Source organism: Anabrus simplex, chromosome 6, assembly GCF_040414725.1.
Source record: "Anabrus simplex isolate iqAnaSimp1 chromosome 6, ASM4041472v1, whole genome shotgun sequence".
NCBI classification, from domain to species: Eukaryota; Metazoa; Arthropoda; class Insecta; order Orthoptera; family Tettigoniidae; genus Anabrus; species Anabrus simplex.
In genome coordinates, this window is record NC_090270.1 from 89,250,421 (window position 1) to 89,276,226 (window position 25,806).

General features: G+C 39.2%; 1 protein-coding gene across 1 annotated transcript in view; it reads right to left on the bottom strand.

Moving 5' to 3' along the window:
• The window catches only part of frc (fringe connection), a 44,412-nt gene extending 20,205 nt beyond the window's left edge, over positions 1–24,207 (bottom strand). Inside the window, exons 1-3 of the mRNA XM_067149031.2 lie at positions 23,898–24,207; positions 23,626–23,671; positions 6,029–6,119 (exon numbers count right to left, since the gene is read on the bottom strand). The gene's annotated coding sequence lies outside the window, so the exon portion shown is untranslated. The remainder of the gene's footprint in view (positions 1–6,028; positions 6,120–23,625; positions 23,672–23,897) is intronic.
• Between the last annotated feature and the right edge of the window lie 1,599 nt (positions 24,208–25,806).

Genomic DNA, 25,806 nt, shown 5'->3' on the forward strand with positions numbered 1-25,806 from the left:
ATTTTCTTTTTTTTTTTTATGCTTTATTTCCAGGCAACCAGAAGAATAAAATGATCTGTACAGCCAGAAATGTAAAAATGGCTAAATAAAAATGCCAGGGTCACAGGTGAGCGCTATGATGAACGCTGGCGTGACTTAAGGTATGTGACTTACCATCTTACCACCTATTATATCTTGTTTCATGATGCCTAAATTATATGTAATTGAAGGGGGTATATACGACGCAGTTGATCGCCCCTATGTGGTTTTTGTAAATGTCAGAATGCGACGAAAAAGGGTCATTTGTTTTTATTTTTCACTTGGATAAAATTTTGAAGTCTTGCGAGTGCCGTATGATGTTGTAAAAAAAAGTTATTAAATAGGGTTTCGAAGTGATATCATGTCCAATGTAGATCGTCATTTCCGTGTGTTTATTGCCTATATTTTGTGATGTCAAATTAAGATGTTCATTCGACGTAAAATTTTTCTGTCTGAATTTTTGACGTAAATAATATAAGAAATCCATGGTTGCCCATTTTCAATCGAGCGGAAGCGCGCTGTCGGGTGAGAGTATAGAGTGATGAATTTGTCACGGAGTGAAACGTTTTTCTAGGCCCATTTAAACTGTGTCTGACTGATAATAAAAAAAGATTTAGTAGAATTTTATAGTCATTTTCGTGAAAATTCAGTTACTAAATACGATATCATTTTATGCGAAGTTATTCATTATTAAAGCACTGTGCGTTATTAGACATCGTGGATTCTAGTAAGGATTTTTATTCCAGTTCTTTTGTCAGTGATAGTCGTTGAGTTTGGGGAAACAGAGGTTAGTTTTGTCGTGTGAGTCGAGATGAGATTTGTGAATCAGGTGTTGGAGACCTGTCAAAGAAGCCGGGACTTGTGGAAGCCCGAGGAAGATTTTATAATGTTGGGAATGGAAAGAAGAATACAAGAATCCGCGCCGGTATTAATTTGCGATGTGTACAATTATTGTGGGACTTGTAAAAGTAAATCTATGTGCATATTTGGTTGGTCAGAATATTGTATTTGTTTAATTAGGTCGGCAGAGTTTAAAGGTTGCATTCTGAGAGGCTAGTCAGGTAGAACGAACAGATGTTTCATATCGAGACTGACAGACAGAGTAGGGTCGTTTTGTCGGGACCGGCAGCTGATCGAGGGGAAACAGTTCGTATAACGGAACATGTAGGGGTTTATGTGTAGGATTGAGATTTCATTCGTGGTGATGGAGATAAATAATTACGGAATCTAGTTTAAATTTCCATCCGGGAATAACGTGCGAGCAGTTGGATACTGTGAATTTGTTTAATTGAGAATGTAATGTGCATTTGAGACCACAAACTTAGAGTATAATGAGCAAGATTAGCCAAATTCAAGGTTGTCCAAAATATTGAGCGGTGGTAGTGATGATTGTTTTGTCTGTGAGGGGTGCACAAACTTTGTAAAATGTTATGACGAGATATGACATCGTAATTATACGGCGAGTTGCTTTTGGTTTGTACATAATTATTAGCGTTATCCAAGTGTTAATAATGGCTAGAGTTAGATTACATTTAAAGTGTGAAGTCATGAAACAAGATATACACTGGACATGAATGATGTAATAGTTCTTTTCCAGATACAGGAATCAACAGATAACATCAACATGATTAAACGAATACATCAAAAATTGTGTAGTAACTCGTGAGGAAACCATTCGTCCATGGAAATAAAATTTGTTGTTCTTTAAGATTTCATTAAATCATTTAAATTTATTTAATTATTAAATTCAGTGAAAACCGTATTTTGAAATAACTCTAAATCAAGCGAATAACTTGGAGATGCATTCTGGAAATCTTAGTTTGTTTTCTGGGAAATGTGTAAATGTTAACGTAACGATTAAGGGGACATATCCGAAGGAAATGGATTTTACTGCCACAAAATATTGTGAGCATTGCTATTGTTGTATTATTTAACTTTGATTGATTGAGCAGTGAATGTGCTGGGGATAGTAAAGTGGAAACTTTGGTCATCAACCGATGTAACTTAAGTGTTTAGCCTTCAGCTTAGAAACTTGGATGGTCAGGGGGTCATCAACCTCAGTGACTTAAATTAGGGCCATATGCCACTGTAGCATCATTTTCCTTGTGGTCATCATCCACAATGACTTTAACCCTTTGTTGCCTGAATAGTGAAAAATAATAAGTATACTTGATTTTTTCACCTTGTTCTAATGGAATATGTTCAAATAGTAAATGCTAATACTTTCAAATCATAATTTTAATTTTTGGTATGTTTTTGGGCCTGGTACTTTTAAGTACCATCAGGCATATAGGAGGCTTCATATTTGGGTAGATAAGACTGTTCACATTTTGGAATTATATCACATTTATTGTCTCAAAATATTAGTAGAACATGTTTTTCATACCTAAAACTATTACAAAAATGTAAAAGCAAAATTTAATGCAAATATGTGTAATAAGAGTGAAGTTTCCTAATATTATTATTCATATGTAGAACATCTTGCATACATCCTATACAGCTGACACATTACAGTACTCTGCAAAGCAGTTCTTTTTTTTTCATTGCAGCAAAGAAAAACACTAAATGTAGTAAACTTTGAATGCGGTCTTGACTGCACCCTCTTTCTCGAACGACCACGGTTTTTTACAAAAACAACAAAATGATTTCCACGATTACTTAGTCTGACATCACTGGGCACAGAATATTCTGTTTTCCTCCTTTTTGATAGATAAGTTTGCTCTGGTGACTTTGGTGACCTCATATCACGTGAAAGTTTTCCTGGAAGAGGAATTTCTTTCTGGTTCATCAGTCCTAGTGCCACATTCTGCCGGAATGCCATCAGAGGGACTTTTTCATGCAGATTACAGTATATGATATAGGCATTGACAAATGCTATCTCAATCATTCCCCAAATTAATCTATGCCATCATTTTTGGATCGACGGTCTAAACCATATACGCCTCGAAGTCTGTCAGCATGGTCCACTCCACCCATGTGTGCATTGTAGTCTTGCACAACAACCGGGCAATCAACAGTAACATTACTTCCATCCTTCTGTTTCCTAGAAACAGTTGTGGCTTCTGTTCCATGGAAATTAGATGCTAAGCACACACCGTTACTGTCTTTCCATAGAAAAACACTGATGTCCATCGAAGGAAAGCATTATTTAGGTTTTGGATATGACTAACAAGAGACCCTCCATATGGCCTGACGGTACTTCTAAGTACCTCGCCATTTACTAGCTATATATCCACACCAATTGCAAATTTCATCAATTTGAGTATTTTTTGCATTACAGAAGCATACGTACATGTACTAAGATCACTTGCAGGTCGAATGTAACAATAGGAGCTAAGAAATAATCAATCAAAATGTAATTTGTTTGCAGTGGTAACACTATGACTACACTCCTAAGAATAAAACGATCTCCCGCGTTTTTCTTCAATACCAACCTCAAAAATGATATCTGTGTTTCAAGAATTAGTTACTTGGAAGTACCATGAGGAAAATACAAGGGTAGGATTTACTGAATAATTCCAAAGCCATGAAATATGAGATGGTACTTTAAAGTACCGTCAGGCAACAAAGGTTTAAAGTAACTTAGAAGTTTAGATGTCGGTCCATGACATAGTCGCAGGTCACATCGATTCAATTAAGGGTCCATGCCGTGTAACCACTGTGTGGCACACACCGATTGGACTGCCAGAGTCCAGAGTTCGTGTTACAAGGTCTGGACCATAAAGAATCACTATGATGGTACATGTAGTCTCACATGGAAGTCGAATTTAAGGATTTCCAGACTTTCCTTTCTTTAGTTAATAATTGAGACAATGGTTTCTAGTAAGGATGCCCATCAGGCAGTTACGTCAAAGGCTCACACCAGTGTTCTGACCCTCTATGTAAAATAATTGTGGCGTCCAGTGGCACGATTGAGTTAAATGATACCGTTGATAAATCAGAAATACTTCATGAATTACTTGAATAAATAGGAACATTTTTTAAACAAACCTTTCATTTGAGTAGATAGATTAGAATTACTGAACCCTACCTTTACCTCAGCAAGTGACGAAGAACCCGATACAACCCAAGAGACAGATCTCATGAACTTTTGCTGATAGGTAAGAAAGGTAGGTATCCTTCAGTATGGACCACAGGGTTCACTATGAAGAATTCAAAAGAAAAAAGGAATAAACTCTCCAACAGAGCACGTTCAACTTCTTCATGATAAGTTATCATCTCATCGACCCTTTACCTACAAAAATACAGCTCAGAACTCTAGTCAGTTTTCCCACTTGAGACCTCCAGCAGTGCCAGAGTGTCTGTTATCTATGAACGTTGAAAGGTTCATGTTATGTTTGAAGGGTTACTCTGTTAAAGAAGTATAAACAAATTTCAGTTTTTCTATGTATGGAGCATCACAGCAGAGTTTTACTCAGTTCGAGATGCAAAATAACAAACAGATAACGCTTTTACCCATACTATAGAATGGTTAATTACTAATTACAATATGAATAATGTAACATGTCTGTATACAGTACTGTAATCATTCCACTTCAAGATTATGACAGACTTAGGTAAAACTTCAGTCTTACTTACGCAAGTTTGTATTATAGTAATCATGGCTGAAGGTGGGCGAATGGACACTGCCTTTGGTTTAAGACTAGTCCAATGAAATGTCGTTCCCATAATTCAATACAGACAGAAGTTATGACCAACTTACGCAAAGAAAAGACCTAAGAGTGAGGCAATGTCAAAGAATAACCATATGAAACAAATGAGAGTAACAATATCTGGCTATGTTGAAGTATGGTAGTGACATTTCAGCCACGATTATATAAGAACGTGATGACATAGTTGAGACGTTTCGATGCAGTAATTACGATTCTAAACACTAGAAAGCATAGATTGCGCTAGTTATGCTTAAATATGAATATGAGAATATTAAACAATGTGTAATAGACAAGAAGAATGTTTGTAAATGGAACTAACCTTAATGTAGTGGAGGGTACAGTACACTGGCAGCCTTGAAGAAGTCATGCACCCTCATATCCAAGGAAAAAGTTGTTTTCAACAGGAATTCGGTGAGGTATCCAACGAAATGATGCCTTCTCCTGCCGAACCCTGGTACCGAGTAGCTGTTTTGTAACATTTATATTGCATCCATCGCTCGATGCCATGTCAGTAGAATTAGATATGTTTTCTGTATCAACAATAGACAGATGCACTGCTGCCTAGATGTGGAGGCACTATGTACGAAGAAAGACGTAGTAGGCTTTGCTGCTATCAATCGTATCACTTCCTGACCAGTAACCGACGTAGAATGCCGTGGTGTATGAATGTGAAGAGAAAGGTGATTGTGGTCCAGGGCTAAGTACCGTAACATGTGAAAAGAAACGTAATTGTGGTCCAGGGCTATGTATCCTAATATCTGAAAATGAAGGTAATTGTGGTCCAGGGCCAATTACTGTAACATGTGAAAAGAAAGGTAATTGTGGTCCAGGGCTAACTGCCCTAACATGTGAAAACAAATGTAATTGTGGTCCAGGGGTCAGTACCATAACCAATCCAGACCAATGGTCTTATCCATGCCCTCCAGACCCCCTTTGCATGCTGTTCGCGAGATGGACTAGTTCCTAAATACAGCGGTTGGCAGCATCGGCGAGTCATCTGTGAGAAATAAACTTAGGACAGTCATACCGTGTAGATATTGCGGATGCAAGCGGTAACCATGGTACTAATGTTGCGTGAGATGGACTGAAGTTTTAATCAGACTTATTCTCCATTACAAATTGAAGAAAGAGATTTCTTACTTCCCAAGACATGGTGCAAACTACCCAATTCTTACATAAAAATTCTACCTTCTTCCTTGGAACAAATGAAAAACTGTGCTTGTTTGGTATTTACCATCTCCAAACTATTTCACCACAAATGCTGCTTAAGGTTTGCAGTGAAATTATTTTTTTCAATAGCTCAATATGAATTTGCCACAAGAATAAGACAGCATGCAAAAAATGTGAAGTCAACTTACACTCCTGGACGTTAGAACATCAAGGAGTAGTTGTAGAATTCACAATCCCTATCCCTCAGCATCACTGTAGATCTCCATGAGATGCAACAATCTGTGAACAAAAAAAGTCTTAAATAATTACCAATACAGATAAAAGAGATATCAAAATTAAGTCTAACAAGTTACAGCTGCCCCTGGCAAGTAATTTTCAAGATCTCCAGATAAAAATGTAAATTTATTCTGACTTGAGGAAAACAAACAACAAGAACAATACTGGAATTTCTTACAGCTTTTTTACATAAGATGTTGGTGACACGATCTGAGACTGATACATGTTCTTTGGATTGTTATTTATTTTATTTGCAACTTGTTATTCTTATGTTTTTTTCTTTTTTTTGTGAAAATAAACACGGCTCTGCACAAAACATTTTTTGGTCCTCGAAAGGCCGGATTGTTTCGGAATTTGGTTAGAACTTGGGGTTCGGACATAATTTTTTACGGTATGTGGATAGTGTTATTTGCTATAGACTGTAAGCATCAATATTTGTGACTGCTTATTGATAAACCACTATTTTGTGATGCGTGTGTGCAATGCATCTTCGAGAGACTGAATCATTGTGTGACGTCAGCCTGTGATACAATCATTTATCTCAATATATATCAATAGAGTTCTCTGGATACAATCAACGACCTCTGATTGGACCCATTACCCAAAGAGTACTATAGAACTATACGAGAAAACGTTTGAACGAGCCTACGCAGAGCCATCTGTGTCGGACATCCAAAGCTGTTGTACTAGCACTAAATACCTAAGTTAATCTGGTTTATTCCTTGTTTCTCATTACTCCTTCCTTTCTACAATGGAAGCAGCTCAGAAGAGAGCTCTTATAAAAAGACAAGCTACCAACAAGGCCCGCGTAACTAGAATAGCTACATTTGTAATCTTAACAATATAAAAGTAAGACAGAAACACTTACAGACTAGTATAGAGGAATACAACAAGATTCAGACATAATTAGTTAATGACCCCAATGAACCTCATGATTTAGATCGGGAGGGATTTGAAGAATTCTATTTCCAGTTGCAGTCAAAGATGGAAACATTATTAGAGGTTAAACCGCTGTCATTTATTAGTGAAAGTAGTAACATAAGCCATAACAATAATAGTGATCTGAAATTGCCTGCCATTTCACTTCCTAAATTTTAAGGGCCACTGTCAAGAGTTCATGCATTTTCATGATATGTTTAAAAGTTTAGTAATTGATAACGATGCCCTGACAGATATTCAGAGGTACCACTATTTACTGTCGTGCTTATCAGATGAGCCACATAAGTTGATAGAGAATTTATCAGTTACACAGAATAACTTCAAATTAGCATGGGAATTGATCTGTAACCAATACAACAATCCTAGGTTGATTCTGGATATGCATGTTAGACAGTTGTTATCGTTGCCCTCTGCCAAGAGTGATCATCCAAAGGAGCTGAGGGCATTAATAAACCAAATGTGCAGTAATTTAAGTGCCATTGAAGTAATGAAGGTTCAAACCCCTTTACATGAAATTATAATGTCGCATTACATTTTAGAACGAATCAGTGTTAGTCTTAGAAAACAATGGGAGGTCAAAACCTCAGGCCAACCATATCCTAGGTTGAAAGAACTAATATCATTCCTTGAAAGTAGTTGTCAAACTTTAGAGCTAGTCAACAGTAATAAACTAATGAATGAAAGACAATCCCAAGGAACCAGAATCATGAACGTGTAACCTCTGTGATGCTCCTCATGTCTTATTCCGTGCTTAAAATTTAGGGATATGGGAATTAATGACAAATTAGAGTATGTAAAACGGCATAAGCTTTGTTACAATTGCTTGAAGAGTGGTCATCAAACCAGCCACTGTTCCTCTTGAAACTGCAAACTGTGCAACAAAAAGCATCATACATTACTACACAAGGATACCGGTAACATTTCCCAACAACAATCATATTGTTCTTTAAAGGGAAAATACCACACCTGTGAAGTGTTGCTATCAACTGCAATCATTAGGGTTACTGACAGCCAAGGTCGCACTCATGACTGTCGCACTCTTCTGGATAGTGGCTCACAGATGAACTTCATGTCGAAAAAGCTTGCTGATAAATTAGGATTAGCTCTCAGTCAACTCCACGTTCCTATTCAAAGAATTAGCAACTCCAGAGCTATAGAGTCATCACACATTTGCCAAATTCACACTTCATCTAGGATGTATGATTACAGCCTTCATATTGTTTGTTCAGTTTTGCCTACAATTACTGGACAGCTTCCTTCTTCTCACATCAACTGTACAGATTGGCATTTACCTTCTGACATTAGCTTGGCAGATCCAAGATTCAACAAACGAGGAGAAATTGACCTACTGCTAGGAGCGAGCTTATTTCTTGAAGTTTTGCGTCCAGGCCAATTCACCCAAGAAGGACATCCTACCATCCAGAATACTGTATTTGGTTGGGTGCTGGCAGGTTGCATACCTATTACAAACATGAGTCAGAAAAAGTCTGCTGCCGTAAGTTGTATAGCAACTCATGACTCTCTTCATACTAAGGTGGAACGTTTCTGGCAACAAGAAGAGTTTCAAGGTCCTCCACTCTCTCAGGAGGAGAAACTTTGTGTAGAACATTTTATGTAACACACGACGAGACGAAACGGGAAGACATACGGTGAAATCGCCTTTTTGAACCCAGCCAGAGCAACTTAGAGATTTCTTCAACAATGCCATGCGTTGTTTCAAAAATATGGAAAGGAGACTGAACCCCCAATCATCCATGAGGAAATCCTATGTAGAGTTCATGGATGAATATGCTGCATTAGGTTACATGGAACCCATTGAAGAAATTTGGCCAAGTCAATCATCGTACTACATGCCACATCATGCTGTTATCAAGGAAGATAGTACCACCACAAAACTTCGTGTAGTATTCAATGCGTCAGCTAAATCTAGTAATTCCCTCTTATTAAATGATATTCTGATGGTGGGCCCAACAGTACAAGAAGATCTGTTTTCCATTATTTTAAGATTTAGGATGCATAGATATGCTCTCACTGCAGACATTGAAAAAATGTACAGAGGAATAGAGGTGCATCCAAAAGATCAAGATCTGCAAAGAATAATTTGGAGAAGCTCATATCAATAATCTATCAAAATGTATAAACTGAACACCGTGACATACGGTACTGCAGCAGCACCTTTTCTGGCAACCAGGTGTCTTGTGCAGCTGGCTCATGACGAACAAGAAGTATATCCTCGGGCTGCAGAAGTCCTGAAGAGAGACTTTTACGTGGACGACCAACTTACCGGAGTGGACACAATTCAAAACGCAGTTGAGCTGCAAAAGGAGTTGGTGAGATTGCTTCACAGCAGGGGTTTCACACTTAGAAAATGGTGTGCCAACCACCCCAAGATCATTGAAGCCATCCCTAAGGAATTTCAAGAAACTAGACTTCCATGGAGTCTTGACAGTAAAGAAGAACCCATAAAAACCCTTGGTTTGTTATGGCACCCATCGAGTGATCAAATCCAATTTGTCGCCTCTAAGCATACAAAAAAAACCAACAACTTGGACAAAACAGAAAATACTGGCCAGTGTAGCCGCAATATATGACCCACTTGGCTTACTAGGTCCTGTCATAGTAAGATGCAAGATAATTCTTCAACATTTGTGGGAATTACAAGTAAATTGGGATGAAACATTATGTGGTCAGCTCCAAGAACAGTGGCAGCATATACACAACACTTTCATCTCTTAATGATATACACATTCCTCGTTGTGTTCTCGGAAGTAGTAATAGCACCTGTGCAGAGCTTCATGGATTTTCTGATGCTTCAGAGCAAGCCTATGGTACTTGCATTTACTTGTGATGTGTACACACCAAAGGAAACGCAATTGTTTCATTGTTAACTGCAAAATCTCGAATAGCACCACTGAGAAAAGTATCCTTGCCACGTCTTGAGCTGTGTGGTGCCTTACTCCTAGCTAGGCTAGTGAAGAAAGTGAGAACTGCTATCAAAGACAGAGCAGAACGTGAATTCTATTCGACTGATTCTAATATAGTCTTAGCTTGGATAGCTGGACCACCTAGCTCATGGAAGACATATGTGGCAAATTGTGTTTCGGAAATACAAGAGCTGTCTGATACAAAGAATTGGAGACATGTTCCTACTCAAGATAACCCTGCCGATATCATTTCAAGAGGAGTTGATCCTCAAAATTTGAAGCTAACTCGGCTGTTGTGGGCGTAACCTTCATGGCTTAAGGAACCTCAAACCACATGGCCAAAATTACAAGAAAATGAAGCGAAGGAAGTACCAGAAAGAAAACATGCTAGTATCGGTCTACTTTCCGTGCATTTGCCATGGGAACACCTTCTGAATTATTTCTCCTTATGGTCAAAGTTATTGCAAACCTTGGCATACGTTCTAAGATTTATATACAATCTCAAATGCAGTGATACGAGACAACGCCTGACTGGAAGTCTGACAACCACAGAGCTTAATAAATCTACGAACGTCATTGTCCATAATGTTCAGCTATGTACTTATCATAAAGAAATCAAAACGCTGAAACAGGTCGGTCAGTTCCCATTGATAGCAAGTTAAAATCTCTGCATCCTTTCCTAGATGCCAATAATGTGCTCAGGGTGGGCGGTAGGTTAGAGAACTCATCAGCACCCTATGATCAAAGACATCCACTGATAATGCCTCCAAAGCATCATGTAACAAAACTGTTGATATTGTACGAACATCAAAGGTTATTACATGCCGGCCCTCAATTGCTCCTTGCATCTCTAAGACAACGCTTTTGGATACCCAACGGGCGATCTGTCATCCGAAAGAACATCCATAAATGTCTTCGTTGTTTCAGACTGAAGGCTACTACAACAGAATAGCTCATGGGTCAGTTGCCTCCTGCAAGAGTTGAACCAATTAGGCCATTTTTTATGGTGGACCATTGTACATCAAGCAAGGCACGGTACACAGCAAGGTGAGGATAAAATGTTATATTGCCTTATTTGTATGCTTGGCTATTAAAGCAATTCACCTTGAGTTGGTGAGCAGTCTTACTACAGAGGCTTTCATGGCTGCACTATGAAGATTTTTAGCATGGAGAGGTAGATGTAGTAACATTTACAGTGACAATGCCACCTGCTTCGTGGATGCAAAAAATGAACTCAAGGAATTGCATCTTCTATTTAAGTCACGGAGTCATCAAAGTGAAGTACTGGCCTTTGCCTCTCAAGAAGGAATTGAGTGGTATTTTGTACCCCCCTCAAGCACCACACTTTGGTGGATTGTGGGAAGCCGGGATAAAATCAGTGAAGTACCATTTAAGGAGAGTAGTGGGGAACACAGTTCTGACATTTGAAGAAATGTACACACTCCTCACACAGATTGAAGCTTGCCTCAATTCCAGACCCATCACTCCTTTACCTAACAGCACTGATGAATTTTCCTTCTTAACACCTGGCCACTTCTTAGTAGGTGAACCTCTTATTTACATGCCAGAGCGAGATTTGCTTCCAGGTCCAGTATCACGTTTGTCAAGATGGAACTCATTCAGCGATGCAGACAACAGGTGTGGAAAAGATGGTCTAGCGACTATCTGTCTCAACTTCAGCAACGCAGTAAATGGTCTACAAGACTACCCAGTCTACAACCTGGTACATTGGTAATCGTGAAGGAGGACAATTTACCCCCACTTGTGCGGCGGACTGGGGTAATTGAGGCGGTTCATCCTGGGGCTGATGGGCAAGTCCGTGTTGTATCAGTGCACACTCCAAAGGGCATGTACAAACACCCTATTACAAAACTTTAAAATTGTTCCTTTAACTTATCAAATATCCTGAACCATTTTCTTGCTCGTGTATGCTCCTTCCTTGTTATTTATTTGAAGTTTTATTGATTCTGGTTACGTAATTTGTTCCTCAAATTAGGTGGGTGGCATGTTGGTGACCCGATCTGAGACTGATACATGTTCTTTGGACTGTTATTTATTTTATTTGCATCTTGTTATTCTTATGTTTTTTGTTTTGTGAAAATAAACATGGCTCTGCACATAAGCCTTGTATTATTTATCATAATCTTTGGGGTTTACTGTGCTAAAGCAAGTTAGATTGCACCCAGTGAATCCTTTTGAAGAACTGATTAAAGGTATCACTGCTGTGTCAATGGGTAATATCAATAAATCTGAGCAAAACCTCAGCAGAAAACACTCCAGGGAAAACACTACTATGTTAAACAAACAGTATCTCAGTTTTGCATCAATAATTTATTTTTATATATATATACAGTAGAGTCTCGCTCATCCGACCTTCGCTTATCCGACATTCCGTGTTATCCGACACTGGTAGACTTAATTTGATCTTTTGGTGGAGACTGAATTCAGGCACACCTGGTGTGGAGGGTGCGACCATGGGACAAACACTGGCCTGACCAGTGGCGGTAGGACGGTTTTCTTTTCTCAAGGACAGGTGCAGTGAGTCTTCAGTCATTGTTCATTGTAGTATTGGTTGGGTGCGGATGTTATAGTTTTCATATCCTCTGTGAGTATAGCGAGTAAATGGAAGAAAGTGATTGTTTTTATGGAAGACAAGTTGAGTGCATTAAAGAGACTGGACAAAGGGGAAATTCTTCAAGATGTGGCTTCAAATTATGGTGTTGGATGTGTTGCAGTGGGAGACTGGAAAAAACAGAGGGAAGAAATTGAAAAGTGGTGCTCTACCAGAGCAGAGAAAAAGAATGAAACAATGTGAGTACGAAAAAGGTAAGTGAAGCACTATTTCTTTGGTTATCTCAACACCGGGAAAAGGGCCTGCCAATATCTGGCCCCATTCTGCAGTTAAAGGCTGTGTATTTCCAGAAGGAGTTTAATGAAAGGGACACTAATTTTCCCGCCAGTGCTGGGTGGCTAGATCGGTGGAAAAAAACGGCACGGCATTAGGCAGCTCAATATCTGTGGAGAAAAGTTTCTTTTCGTAAGACATCTGGAATGTTTTCGTTCAATACTGCATGTACTGTACAATTGAATTTATAATTCAATAAATAGAGTACCGTAAAACATGTCGTTATAGTACTAGCGTATAGCTTTCCTGTTTCAGTTCATTTTCAAAGTTATTCTGTATTATCCGACATTTTCGGTGATCCGACGTAGTCCAGGTCCCGTTTAGGTCGGATAATCGAGACTCTACTGTATATTTATTTTTATTTTTTAAATTTTTTTACAAGTCGCTTTACGTCACACGGACACAGATAGATCTTATGGCGACGATGGGATAGGAAAGAGCTAGGAGTGGAAAAGAAGCGTCTGTGGCCTTAATTAAGGTAGAACTCCAGCATTTGCCTGGTGTGAAAATGGGAAACCACGGGAAAACCATCTTCGAGGCTGCCGACAGTGGGGTTCGAACCCACAATCTCCTGAATACTGGATACGGGCCGCACTTAAGCGACTGCAGCTATGTGGCAGAGTGTTTTCTCCACTACACAGCAGGAATTTACTCTGCTTATCACTACCCCACAGCTCGCAGAGGTAACAGGGGTAACATAAATAAAAATAAAGAATATGATAAGATTGCCATTAATTTTCAAACATAATGATGACCAGTTCAGAAGAAGTACGTGAGGTTGAATCAGAAACAAGTTTTATAGACAATTCAAAAGAACATCCCATAGTCCTAGAAAAATTGCATTTACCAGAAGAAAAACAAAATTAAAGTTGGATCAGATGTAAGTGAATCAGAACTAGCCTAACAACAAAAAATGTCAACACAAAGAGTTAGGTTGAAACATAAAATGGGTCTAAAGAGAAGTAAAGAATGGGGAAAACAATGTTTTACCTAATACAAGGAGACACAAACCCAACCATAACGCACATAACAGGTTAGAAAACATTCTAGCTAAATTCTCTCCTTTAATGAATGCTGTGGCGGATGCTAGTACATTTACTCTAGTGGTGGATCCGAAAGAGTGTTGTTATTTACAACATTCCAGTATGTATGTATGTATGTATGTATGTATGTATGTATGTATGTATGTATGTATGTATGTATGTATGTTGAATATTCAGCTCGAAGGCTGGTTAGCTCCTCAATGGTTCTGCCAACAACTGCCACAGATGGCATAGGTGTCTCTGAAGATGTAAACTAGGGAAATGAGGAATGAGGTACTGTAGTTTCACACTGATTTCTTGAATAAGCCAGAAGTTGCTATTACATACCGGTCTGCCATGCCCACTGAAATTTATCCTGAATGATATTTTCGCACCATTCATAACACAGACTGGCTGCATAAGGAATGGCATTAATAGCATTGCACATACCTCAGTCACTTTAATTCATCAAAGCGAAGGATAAGACTGAGACAGATCAATCAAAGTAACAGACTTGTTCCAGCCCATACCAGAAGACTAATTTCCAAAGCCGTGTATAATTCAAGCCATCCCCTCTCCTCTTTGCTACACTCTTTCTCTGATACATTCACCTTACCTTTCCGAACTACTTTTTCTTCTTTATAATAGCTTTCTCCAATTTTGAAATCTTTATTCCGGAGCCTAGTAGCATAAACAGTGTCGATTGTTGAGGCTGTTTTAGTCAACCCTGGTAGTCAACAGGATAAAGCTGACTTCTCAGATGCTGATGTCTGTGAGTATGAAAGCGACACTGTTGAAGTAGAGAAGAAGATTCTAACAGTGATCAAGAATTAGATACCAATGATGAAATACAGTTTTATGTAGGTAGTGATTCTCAATTCTATGTAGGAAAGGATATGACCAAATGGAAGATACATTGTCCTACGAAGGCTGTACGAACAAGATCCAAAAGCATTGTAACACAGTTTCCAGGGCCTAGGGTGTCAGTGAAGGGCATCAAAGAACCGACTGAAATCTGGAGGAAATTTTTTTATGGTCCTATGATAGAAATTATTGGTACAGTATACTAATCAACACATAGCACAAAAATCTCTGCGGCAGTATGAAAGGGAAACTTATATCAGAAAAACTGATAGTAATGAAATTGAAGCTCTGATTGGAATTTGAATATTGAGTGGTGTGAAAAAATCTAATCGGCTGAATGCAGATGAACTCTTTGCTACTGATGGTAGTTCACCAGAAATATTTCACCTAGTCATGTCACTGCAGAGATTCAGATTTCTCCTACAGCACCTAAGATTTTATGACAGAAACACACGCCAGAAAAGATCACCCATTCAAGATATCCTTGACAGCTTCGTAGTAAATTGTAAAGCCCATTACAGTATGTCTCAACACAAGACCGTCGACAAAATGTTGCTGGGATTACACGGACGTTGTAGTTTCCGTCAACTTATATCATCTAAGCCGAACAAGTACGGCTTAAAAGTATATGCTCTTTGTGATGCCAAGATGTTTTATACATCAAATTTTAGAAGTTTACGTAGGCCTAAAGAACAAGATAGTGATCACAACTATTGCCGCGGCCACCAAATTAGGCGGGTGAGGAAAACTGCGCTGTCGTCAGATATGGGAACGGCAAAGCGACAGATGGTCGAGAGTCACTTACCTCCGAGCACGGATTGGCAACGCTGATCGTGCAGTGCTGTCTAGTTGAAGCCCATCCGCTTCAGGCCACCTTACCCGAGTCATTCCCTGTCATGCAGCTGTTGAGCTTGCACCGTAAGTGCAGTTAAAATGGATAGTGAATGTGAATTGATTTGGGCTCAAGTCAAGAGAGAAATGGCAGAAGGGACCAAGACATTCAAAATAAAGGACGTAGATAAACTCACGTCAGAAGCCATCGGGTGTGTGACTGCTGCAGATTGGGAAAAGTGCTTCAATCGCATGGAAAACCTTCAAACAGACGATTGGGCCAAGGAAATAGTAAGGGACGAAAGAATGGAGCCATTCATCATCAGTGAGATGTGTGATGACAGTGACTAAGAAATCTTAGACTGCCTTGAAGCTAGAAACCGATTCTTAATTCATTGTAAATTAATGTTAACCTATTCTTTAAAGTAGTTCTTTTTCCATATTACTCAGTACAATATACAGTATTCAAATATTTAAAGTTATAATGTAATAAAACTGATATGGATTAATATGTAATCCGAAAGTATTTACGGCATCCTGCAGCCTGTGCTGGTGCGCGCGCCCCGAACTGCCTCAGCCAGCGACATTTACATGATCGCTTTCCGGGCCATTTTCCAGGAAAATTACAAGACTCACGGATATATGTTTCAGATAAAAAATATAAGTCAGGCAATTTTTTACATTTTTCCCGCAGACATAATTGTATTGGCTGAAAAAATAAAAACTTGGCCGCTTACTGAAATTTTCAATACATGATTCTACGGATTTAAATTTACTCGTTCAAGATTTTATTATTAATAATTATTTGAAGTGGTTTATATGGAAAATAGTTATACCACTGAAATCAGCAGTCTTTTCTGAAGCTTGTAGTATAATTGGTTTTGAAACATTGTATGAAGTAACATCAGGAGCTCGAGAGAGAACAACTTGCCTCGCACTCCGAAATGATGTGTTCAGTTAGACATTTCTTCGCCAGTTGCTACATAACCTTGGGAACAGCGTAATTTCTCTGACCCGCCTAATTTGGTGGCCGCGACAACAGAAAGGAGGAGAGACCTATGAGAGGGATAATGCTTGGAGGGGAACAGCTTAGAAGGTAGAGAGTTTCAAGTACTTAGGAAGTATCATAGAGAAAAGTGGAAGAAAAGATAACTAAATAATCGAGCGTGGAAGACAAGCAGGAGCATTCCTGAAAAGTGTCAGAAGCCTGGTTTGGAGCAAGGACGTCCCTCAGAGAAGCAAACGGGTGATGTACAGGATGTACTATATACCTATTCTGACGTATGCAGCTGAGACTTGGGTAATGAGGCAGATAGCCATGAACAGAACACAGGCAAGTGAAATTAAATTTCTGAGAAGCAGGATAGGAGTGAAAAGATGGGATAAGATGATAAATGAGAAGGTTCGAGATATAGTAAAAGAAGAGCCACTACAGAATAGTATAGAGGCATCTATACTTAGATGGTATAGACACATGAAGAGAATGACACGAGGAAAAGATAACGAGGAGGATGCACGAAATGGAGATAACAGGGAAACGACCAAGAGGAAGACCAAGAGACAGGTGGATAAAAGGAGTGGAAGAGAGTGTACAGAGAAGAGGAGAGGACTGGGCGAGAGTGACTAGGGAGAAGTGGTGGGAAGACAAGAGGAGATGGAGAGGCTTATGTTCCAAGCAGACCCGGCCAACAGCTGGAAACTGCAAGATGATGATGAGGCAAGCAGCCTCACGGTCCTTTCCAAATCAGCAACTCTCCCCTAGCAATTGTTGAGAGGCTGTGTGAACCAATATATCATACTAGTAGAAATGTCACTACAGATAATTGGTTCACTAGCATTGAGCTTAGTGACTTACTCCGTGGTCAATATAATCTAACTTTGTTAGGCACCATTCGGAAGAACATCAGATTCCCTCTGAGTTTCTACAGCAGCAATCAAGGCCTATTCCATCATAACTGCCCATCTGCCAAACTTGTCTGGCATAAATTCTTCATTGACCTAATGAAGAACCATGCCATTCGAAGAGTTTCTGTTTCTGATAGTCCCAGAATAACCAGAGAGAGGCTAACGGAAATTTACAACAACAAGGAAGATGTCCAACCTAGATTAGAACCATCAAAGGAAGTGGGAAGGTGCAGGGTCTGCACGTCTAAGCAGAACCAGAAGACAAAGTACTTCTGTAAGAAGTGTCAGAAGTATCTGTGCCTTGAACACGCAAATGTTGTATGCCATGACTGTCTTGAAGGTTAATTGTGTACTGATGCAAATTTACCAACTTTGGATCTCAATCATGATTGTTTGTTTTCTTTTCAACAGAGTTTATCATTGGATATTTCGCTAATTTCACTTGTCATAACTCAGTTATAATTTCTCCTTATTATTGCTTATAGATTACTTAAGTGTATTTTAAATAAAGGTTAAGATGATAAAGTACTTATGTATTATACCCTTATTTAAAAATATACTCTAAAATAATGAAAAGTATGGAATTATTTGAGGCCGGTCTACTGGACCGAAGTCACTAAAGTTGAAAGTAAAATTCATGTCACTAATGGAGGGTTAAGATGTTTAGCCACATTATACAGAATGAAGCAGCAAATAAAAACTAAAGAAATCTTATCTGTTGCTGATCTTATTTTACTTTGGAGCCTAGCAAAACATTTTCTCTCCTGGCCAAAACACCCTTCTTTTGTTATATGTTCCTTATTTATGAACTTATTGTAAAATCATTCTTCTGGTTAAGAACATTTCAACAGGGTGCAGTGAGCCACAGGGTTATTCCATATCTAGTATCAACAAGAAATAGCACATTAGCACAATTTCTACACATTACCCTGCAAACATCTGAATTTGTCCACATGCAGGTACCATGTACTCTTCGAGGCCAAGTAGCGTCAACACTTGTGAATACTTCTTTCGAATTACATATTGCCTATACATTATCACAGGGAACTCCTGTCCTGTTAATATACTAGGCTTTTCTTTACTGGAAGATGAGTGCAATCAATAGCACCTATCGTGGCAGATAAAGCATATCATTCTTACTTTTCAGTTTTTCAGTCTCAAGTTCATGGACAGTTTTTTTTTCTTTTTTTTTTCTTTTTGCTTTACGTCGCACCGACACAGATAAGCCCTAAGTCTTATGGTGACAATGGGAGAGGAACAGCCCCAGCATTTGCCTGGTGTGAAAATGGGAAACCACGGAAAACCATCTTCAGGGCTGCCGACAGTGGGGTTCGAACCCACTATCTCCCAAATGCAAGCTCACAGCTGTGCGACCCTAACCGCACGGCCAACTTGCCCGGTCATGGACAGTTTTAGGGAATGTGACCCAGATATGCACATTTATTACTACTGCATCCATAACATTGTAAATACTTCGATTCACTTTGACATCTTCAGCCATGCCCGACAGAAATCCAGGATCACATACAGAACGTAAAAATATCCTCATTTTTTCTTTGTTAGATAATGCTCCTCCTTGTTTCTTGCTGATACCACCAGAAGAGCACTGCAGCGTCAAGCTGAAGATAGGAACAGCCGCCTCTCACGATACAGTCTTAGACTCAACAAAAAGAAGACCAAAGACCTGGAAATCATCCCAAGCAACGGCTTCATCTAAGTTGATGATGACACCTTAACAAAGACTGTAAGCTTCAGGTATCTAGGATCTCGCCTGATGGTGGAATAGGTGGTGAAGTGCGAAGTAGGATAAAGGAAACATAAATGAGATACAGGGAAGTCACAGGTGTATGCTGTGACAGAAGGATATCACTGAAATCCACAATATACCGCATGAGAGTATGTCTTGTTGCTTTATACGCTACTGAACGTTGGCCAGTTGACAAAGCTACGAAGTGCCAATCACACAACATGGAAATGTGTATGCTCCATTATATTGGTTGATGGGCATCACACTCCTGCATCATATCAAAAACAACACTGTTAGTCAGCAAATGAGCATCACTGAGAAGGCATGGGAAAAACATTCCCAATGGTGTGGTCTCGTCTTGCATGCTGCACCTGAACAGTTGCCAATTTCACCCGCTCCTTTCAAATTAATGGGCAACGTCCGCGTGGACGTCCAAAGCAGCGCTAGAATGACAGTAAATGCTCATATGAAGACTTTTAACTTAAAACCACATGATGCCCAAAGATCATGCAAAATGACGAGCCAAGATAAAAAAGGTGGACCCTGTAACAGCGGGAAAATGCTAGAAAGAAGAAGACTAAGAAGACAATGACAAAACTCAAATTTTAAATGTCATACAAGTTCAATTACCAGTAGTCGGCCTCCATAGTGTAACAGTTAAGTGTTATTAGCTGCTGTCCTTGGTGGGCCCATATTCGATTCCCAGTACTGCCAGAAATTTAAGAATAGTGGGAGTGCTGGTATATGGTTGAAATGGCACATGCAACTCACCTCCATTGGGGGTGTGCCTGAAAAGAGATGCACCACCTTGAGATGAGGACACGAGTTTACTCACCAGTAACCAGGCAGTATTTAAGTTAGAAATGAAATAAAATGAAGAGAGGAGTGGTTTCATGTTGCTCGACCATCCATATCATAGCTCTGCCAGGAAGAGCGACTGAAGGAGAGGATCATTGAAGGGGAAGATTAGAACGTATGTCTATATACATGGTGATTCAAATAACACCAACAACGCTATGTATGTTATGAGAGACATCAAGTTATCGTTTTTCAAGCAGGGACCCATGCCTAGAGATGCACTGCTACCGGGCGAGTTGGTTGTGTTCTTAGGGGTACACAGCTGTGAGCTTGCATCCGGGTGATTGTGGGTTCAAACTTCACTGTCGGCAGCCCTGAAGATGGTTTTCCATGGTTTCCCATTTTCACACCTTAATTAAGGCCACGGCCACTTCCTTCCCACTCCTCGGCATTTCATCGCCACAAGACCGATCTATGTCAGTGCGACGTAAAGCAAATTGGTTTTTTAACATTTTTATGCATTACTTGGGTGCTATGGGGCATCATATTTTGTTTACACTGTTTTTGGCATCCTAATAATCAAAACTTCAGCCATCAGCGCATCCTGCAAAACCGAATATTCACCCTATAGAGGCCGGAGAGACAAGCAAGGAAGAGCTTGCTTATATGCATCGCAAACGAGTTGAAAGCAACTCTGCTGCAGAGTGCTGTAGATTACCTGGAGCTTAATGCTCTTTTGCTCTAGCAGCATAGTTAACAGATTACACATCTGTCAATCATGCTATCAAATGCTGAAGAGATCCTTCTTAGCGACAATCCACTGGTCTATTCAGACTTGGCTCATAGTGACATTTCACTGGTCTAAATTATCAGAAATTTACAACAAAGAGCCACACAATGACAGAGTGATTAAGAGCCTTGGCCAATTCATTCATCATAGTTGCCAATCACACCTATCTGTACTGAATTCTGGGAGCAACACAATTCTTCCAATGGCAGCGACTGTTAACTCGGTTGGAATGAAAAATGTTACATGATTTATAATATTTTGCTACAAAAGTAAATATATGCCTTGGGGCAGATAGACGGATCCATAGCCTTGACAATGAAGCATGAGGGAAACAATTCTGCACAGGTATGGGCAAAGATACGAGAGTCCGTTGCCTGACACTCCCCTGTCGTGCTCAGAAGTTGAGAGTCAGTTTGGAGAGTGCTAAATGTGTGTAATGATCGACTAGAGAAAAAGAGGACAAAGAAAGACAGGAAAAGGAGACACTTTAGGCCTCTCAACATAATACCACTGAATATATTTTACAATGTACTGAATGGTGGAACAACCCTCAAACTCTATCTTATTAGTTAAACGTCAACATGGAAATGAAGATCATAACCTACGATAATACCAATGAGTTTGAAAGAGAACAGAGTTGATTAAGAAAGGTTAGATAGGAAAAATGAAAGAGAAGAGATAGTAAACAGATACATTGCAAGACCTAATTAGCCCCATGTATGCCACACCAATACCTCTACAGATCAAGATCCCTATGGGAGATAGCCAAAATCTGTCAAACTTGCAATTTATCATGCTGGAACTTAAAAGCTACAAAAATGTACAGTTCGAAATTCTGCTTGAAAATTGTTTGGCACAAAGTATGATAAAGGAAAGCAAACCAAGTAAGGCTGAACTAACAACATTTCATTGACAATGACCAATATGACTCACTAGAGTGAACTTTCTATTTTCTAGTTATATTTTTTTGCTATTTTGCTTTATGTTGCACCGACACAGATAGGTCTTATGGCGACGATGGGACAGGAAAGGCCTAGAAATGGGAAGGAAGCGTACATAGCCTTAATTAAGGTACAGCCTCAGCATTAGCCTGGTGTGAAAATGGGAAACCACGGAAAACCATCTTCAGGGCTGCCGACAGTAGGGTTTGAACCCACTATCTCCCGGATGCAAGCTCACAGTTGCGCATCCCTAACCGCACGCCCATTTTATCTAGTTATATACACTATTACTACAATCATACCAAGTAGCACAGGTAGCAAACATTTTTACTAATTTGGAATAGGCCTATAGAGAATTTGTTTTGCTAGTGGTTTCATGCTGCACCAATTCAGACAGCTTCTTGGTAATAAAGAGGTGGGAAAATGCTAGGACTGGGAAGGAAGTGATTCAGGCTTTAATTCAGGTACAATCTGGTGTAAAAATAGGAAACCACAAAAAAAAAAAAATTCTTGGCTATCGATAGTGGGGTTTCAACCCACCATTCTCCAAATGCAAGCTAACAACTTCACAACCCAAACCATGCAGACACTTGCTTCGTTTATAGACAAAAGTGCCATGGTGGCGTTTCATTCCCCAAAGAAACCATTAAGAAAAGAAAACATGTCTGACATTACTGACTGCATTATTGACTGCACCAGAAAACAAGGACAGTGAATCATTCTCAACTGGAGCCAAAGAAGAGTTTGAGACATTTCAGAACAGAATAGAACCAGCAGGATGGTATAAAGACATTGTCGGCGATGGTAGGTCAATGTAAACAGACGCAGGGTCCCCTTGTTCCGGGTAAAACTTTACTATCCTATCTAGTTCGCAAGGAGAATACAACATGGAGCAACTCTCACGATTTCATGGCACACAACACAAGGCTGGAAACTTATGAACTTAGAACTGGCTAGTAACAAGAACATGACAGAACATGAGATACATCTGGCTAGTGACAAAACCACTGGGCAGGGGGCAAGCAAAGGGGGTTAGAGCCAACAAGCAGCCCAGAGGTCTCTAGTAATCCCTATGACAGTATTAGCTAGTGACAAGACCACTGGTTAGTGTGAAGACCATACATTGGCTAGTTACAAGAACATGATGGAAAACAAAAACAGCCATGCAGCCATAGGACACAGGAAATGACTGCATTTCAGAGACTAACATACTGTTGGTTTTAATGTTTCTATAAGCCTATAGGTAAGAATACTACTAAGGGTAGGTTGGTGGGTCTCTGGCAAGCATTAATGAAGGATTTCTTCTTTCACCCACTTCAACTATTGTTTCACATCATTTTTGCACGATTTTCATCTTTCTAAAACTGCCAACTATCTAATAAAGAGTAACCTAATTCCATAACTAGCATTGCATTTTCATTTAAGGTGGTTTAAATAGCACAGTTTATCATCTGATTGAATAGCCTAATTTGAAAGTCTTGTACAAACTAAAAGCAACATTTTACGTGGTACTGCACGTGCAATTTGTTCTAGAGGCATAATTTATATGCCTCCCACATAGGCCTACCAACAATTCAACCCATAATAGTTACAGAGTCAACAGTCACTGTATGACAAAGAGCGTACTCTTCCTAGTACAAGTAACCCTGCAGCAGGCAGGTGACCCTGTGTTTGTTTACATTGATATACTATCACCGACAGTATATACCTATATGCCTACCCACACAACACAGACCTACAATCAGAATATTCAAAGTCTAGGTTACAAATCCTGAAACCTAAGCTGGTTGTCAGGTGATAAGCTTTATTAAACAGTCCCTATTGGTCTATCATATGAAAATACCTGATACTCGCTCACTGAATGGCTCAGGTGAACTTCTGCCTCATGTCTGAAATAAATAAGTAAAGCAAGGAATAGAATGTGAAACAGTTCTCCGAAAAGCAATAAAAAGTATTCAGTCACATATGTAAGCGATAAAAACGACGATATGCCAATAATAAAGTAAATTATCTAATACATCAGATCTGATAACTTGATTTATGATATTTATGACATTTAAACATAACAAACTTCATTCTAAAACACACACTATCATAATGAAGTAAGTAGCCTACCTGTCTTCACTACAAGACTCATCGAAACTCTACGAACTTCGAAGCACGTACCCACTGGATATCACAAGACATGTATTCGTGCATATCTTTAGTAAGATAATAATGAAGATACCATAAACATTCAAAGTGCCAAAGTAAAAACGAGCAGTACCTAACCTCACAAGCCGCTTACGCACTGATGAGTTGTACTATGTTGTCACTACTCAAGGTTTATGTCATTCGCAAGGTCGATAAGATAAGTAATGCTAGTTTCTCTGCTTATAAGACATATTCTTAAATTGTACAACACCGAGTGTTTACAACATCGTTAACATAAGTGAGCCGATGAGCTATTATATATGTACTGTATGTGTACATCAGCGCAATGGATAGCATCAGTGTACATCACGCCCACCACCAAATCATTAAAAAGTCCTCTCTCTCTTGCTCTCTACCAAAGAGTATGATCTTTTAATCGCCGCTTAGAGCGTCAACAACATTGGTAAGAAAACAAACAAAATAACGCAAGAGCATCCAATGAAAATCTGCGATTCGCCAAAGAATAGCGAAGCTAATAGAAGTACCGGTAATAAATCTCCACAAGAAGCGGAGATTGTAGAGTTGTATTTGTCTGTAATATGAAACAGGAGGAGATAAGCCTCAGAAACGTTTAAAACTGCATCACAACAATACAATGTAAGGTACCGTATTCGAAGAGCGCAAAGTCCTCTCTCTCTTGCTCTCTACCAAAGAGTATGATCTTTTAATCGCCGCTTAGAGCGTCAACAACATTGGTAAGAAAACAAACAAAATAACGCAAGAGCATCCAATGAAAATCTGCGATTCGCCAAAGAATAGCGAAGCTAATAGAAGTACCGGTAATAAATCTCCACAAGAAGCGGAGATTGTAGAGTTGTATTTGTCTGTAATATGAAACAGGAGGAGATAAGCCTCAGAAACGTTTAAAACTGCATCACAACAATACAATGTAAGGTACCGTATTCGAAGAGCGCTGTTATAGGTAAGCACTCAAGATTATCGGATTGCGTACCGGTACCCTATGTATACAGCAGAACATGAAATCGGAACCACTGACAATAGTTGCAGAGAAATGTTGTCACATTTATAAGTAACATTTCTACTAGGAATGATGATGTTTTTAAGTTACCAGAAACCACTGGTTACGAGACATCTGACTATTTTATATTATTTCTCTGGTTTTAAAAATAGAAAGGCTCTAAAGAAATATGAAAAGATGAGAATACGCACCTTTCCCGAGTGGTTGTAGTAGTACGAAGATTAATGAGCTCATAGAATTAAAGATTTGCAAGGAATTTCGTTGAAAATAATTGCTACCAATAAAATTTACCGCATCTAAACAAATGTTTCCAAAATAACTGAAGCTTAAACAATGAATGTTACAGTAAAAGCAAAAATCTTACTGCAGATCAAAGGAACGCTAGGTATCTGTTCCTTCTCAACTTCTTCTTCCCATGTTACAGTCATTTAATTCGGAAACGTCTCTTTAAAATTCAACTCTTGTACATCCACACCTTTAATTATTTTATTCATAACTGAATGCTTAACGTTTTAAACATAATCCGCCGAAATTCGCGATCTGACTCCTTTACTGAAGGAATCCACCAAAATTCGCCATCTGACTCGTTTTCTGAGAGATTACGGCAAAGTTCCTCCGATTTTTCAATCTTTCTTTTCAGCAGTCGCTTTCGTACTTCCCGGGCTAGCTCCAGGTATTCCGCCCGTCAGTTGGGTCCCTAAATCTTGGCCATCTTTTCCTATAGGCCTAAGCATTTTTAATCAAGATGCGCAGTAGCAAAGCAGAGCTGAGACGCCACGCAGGACCCTTGCGATGAATCTGCCCTGAATGAGGTAGAGGTAGTTCGAATAAGAATCGCTGTGCACGCAGAAG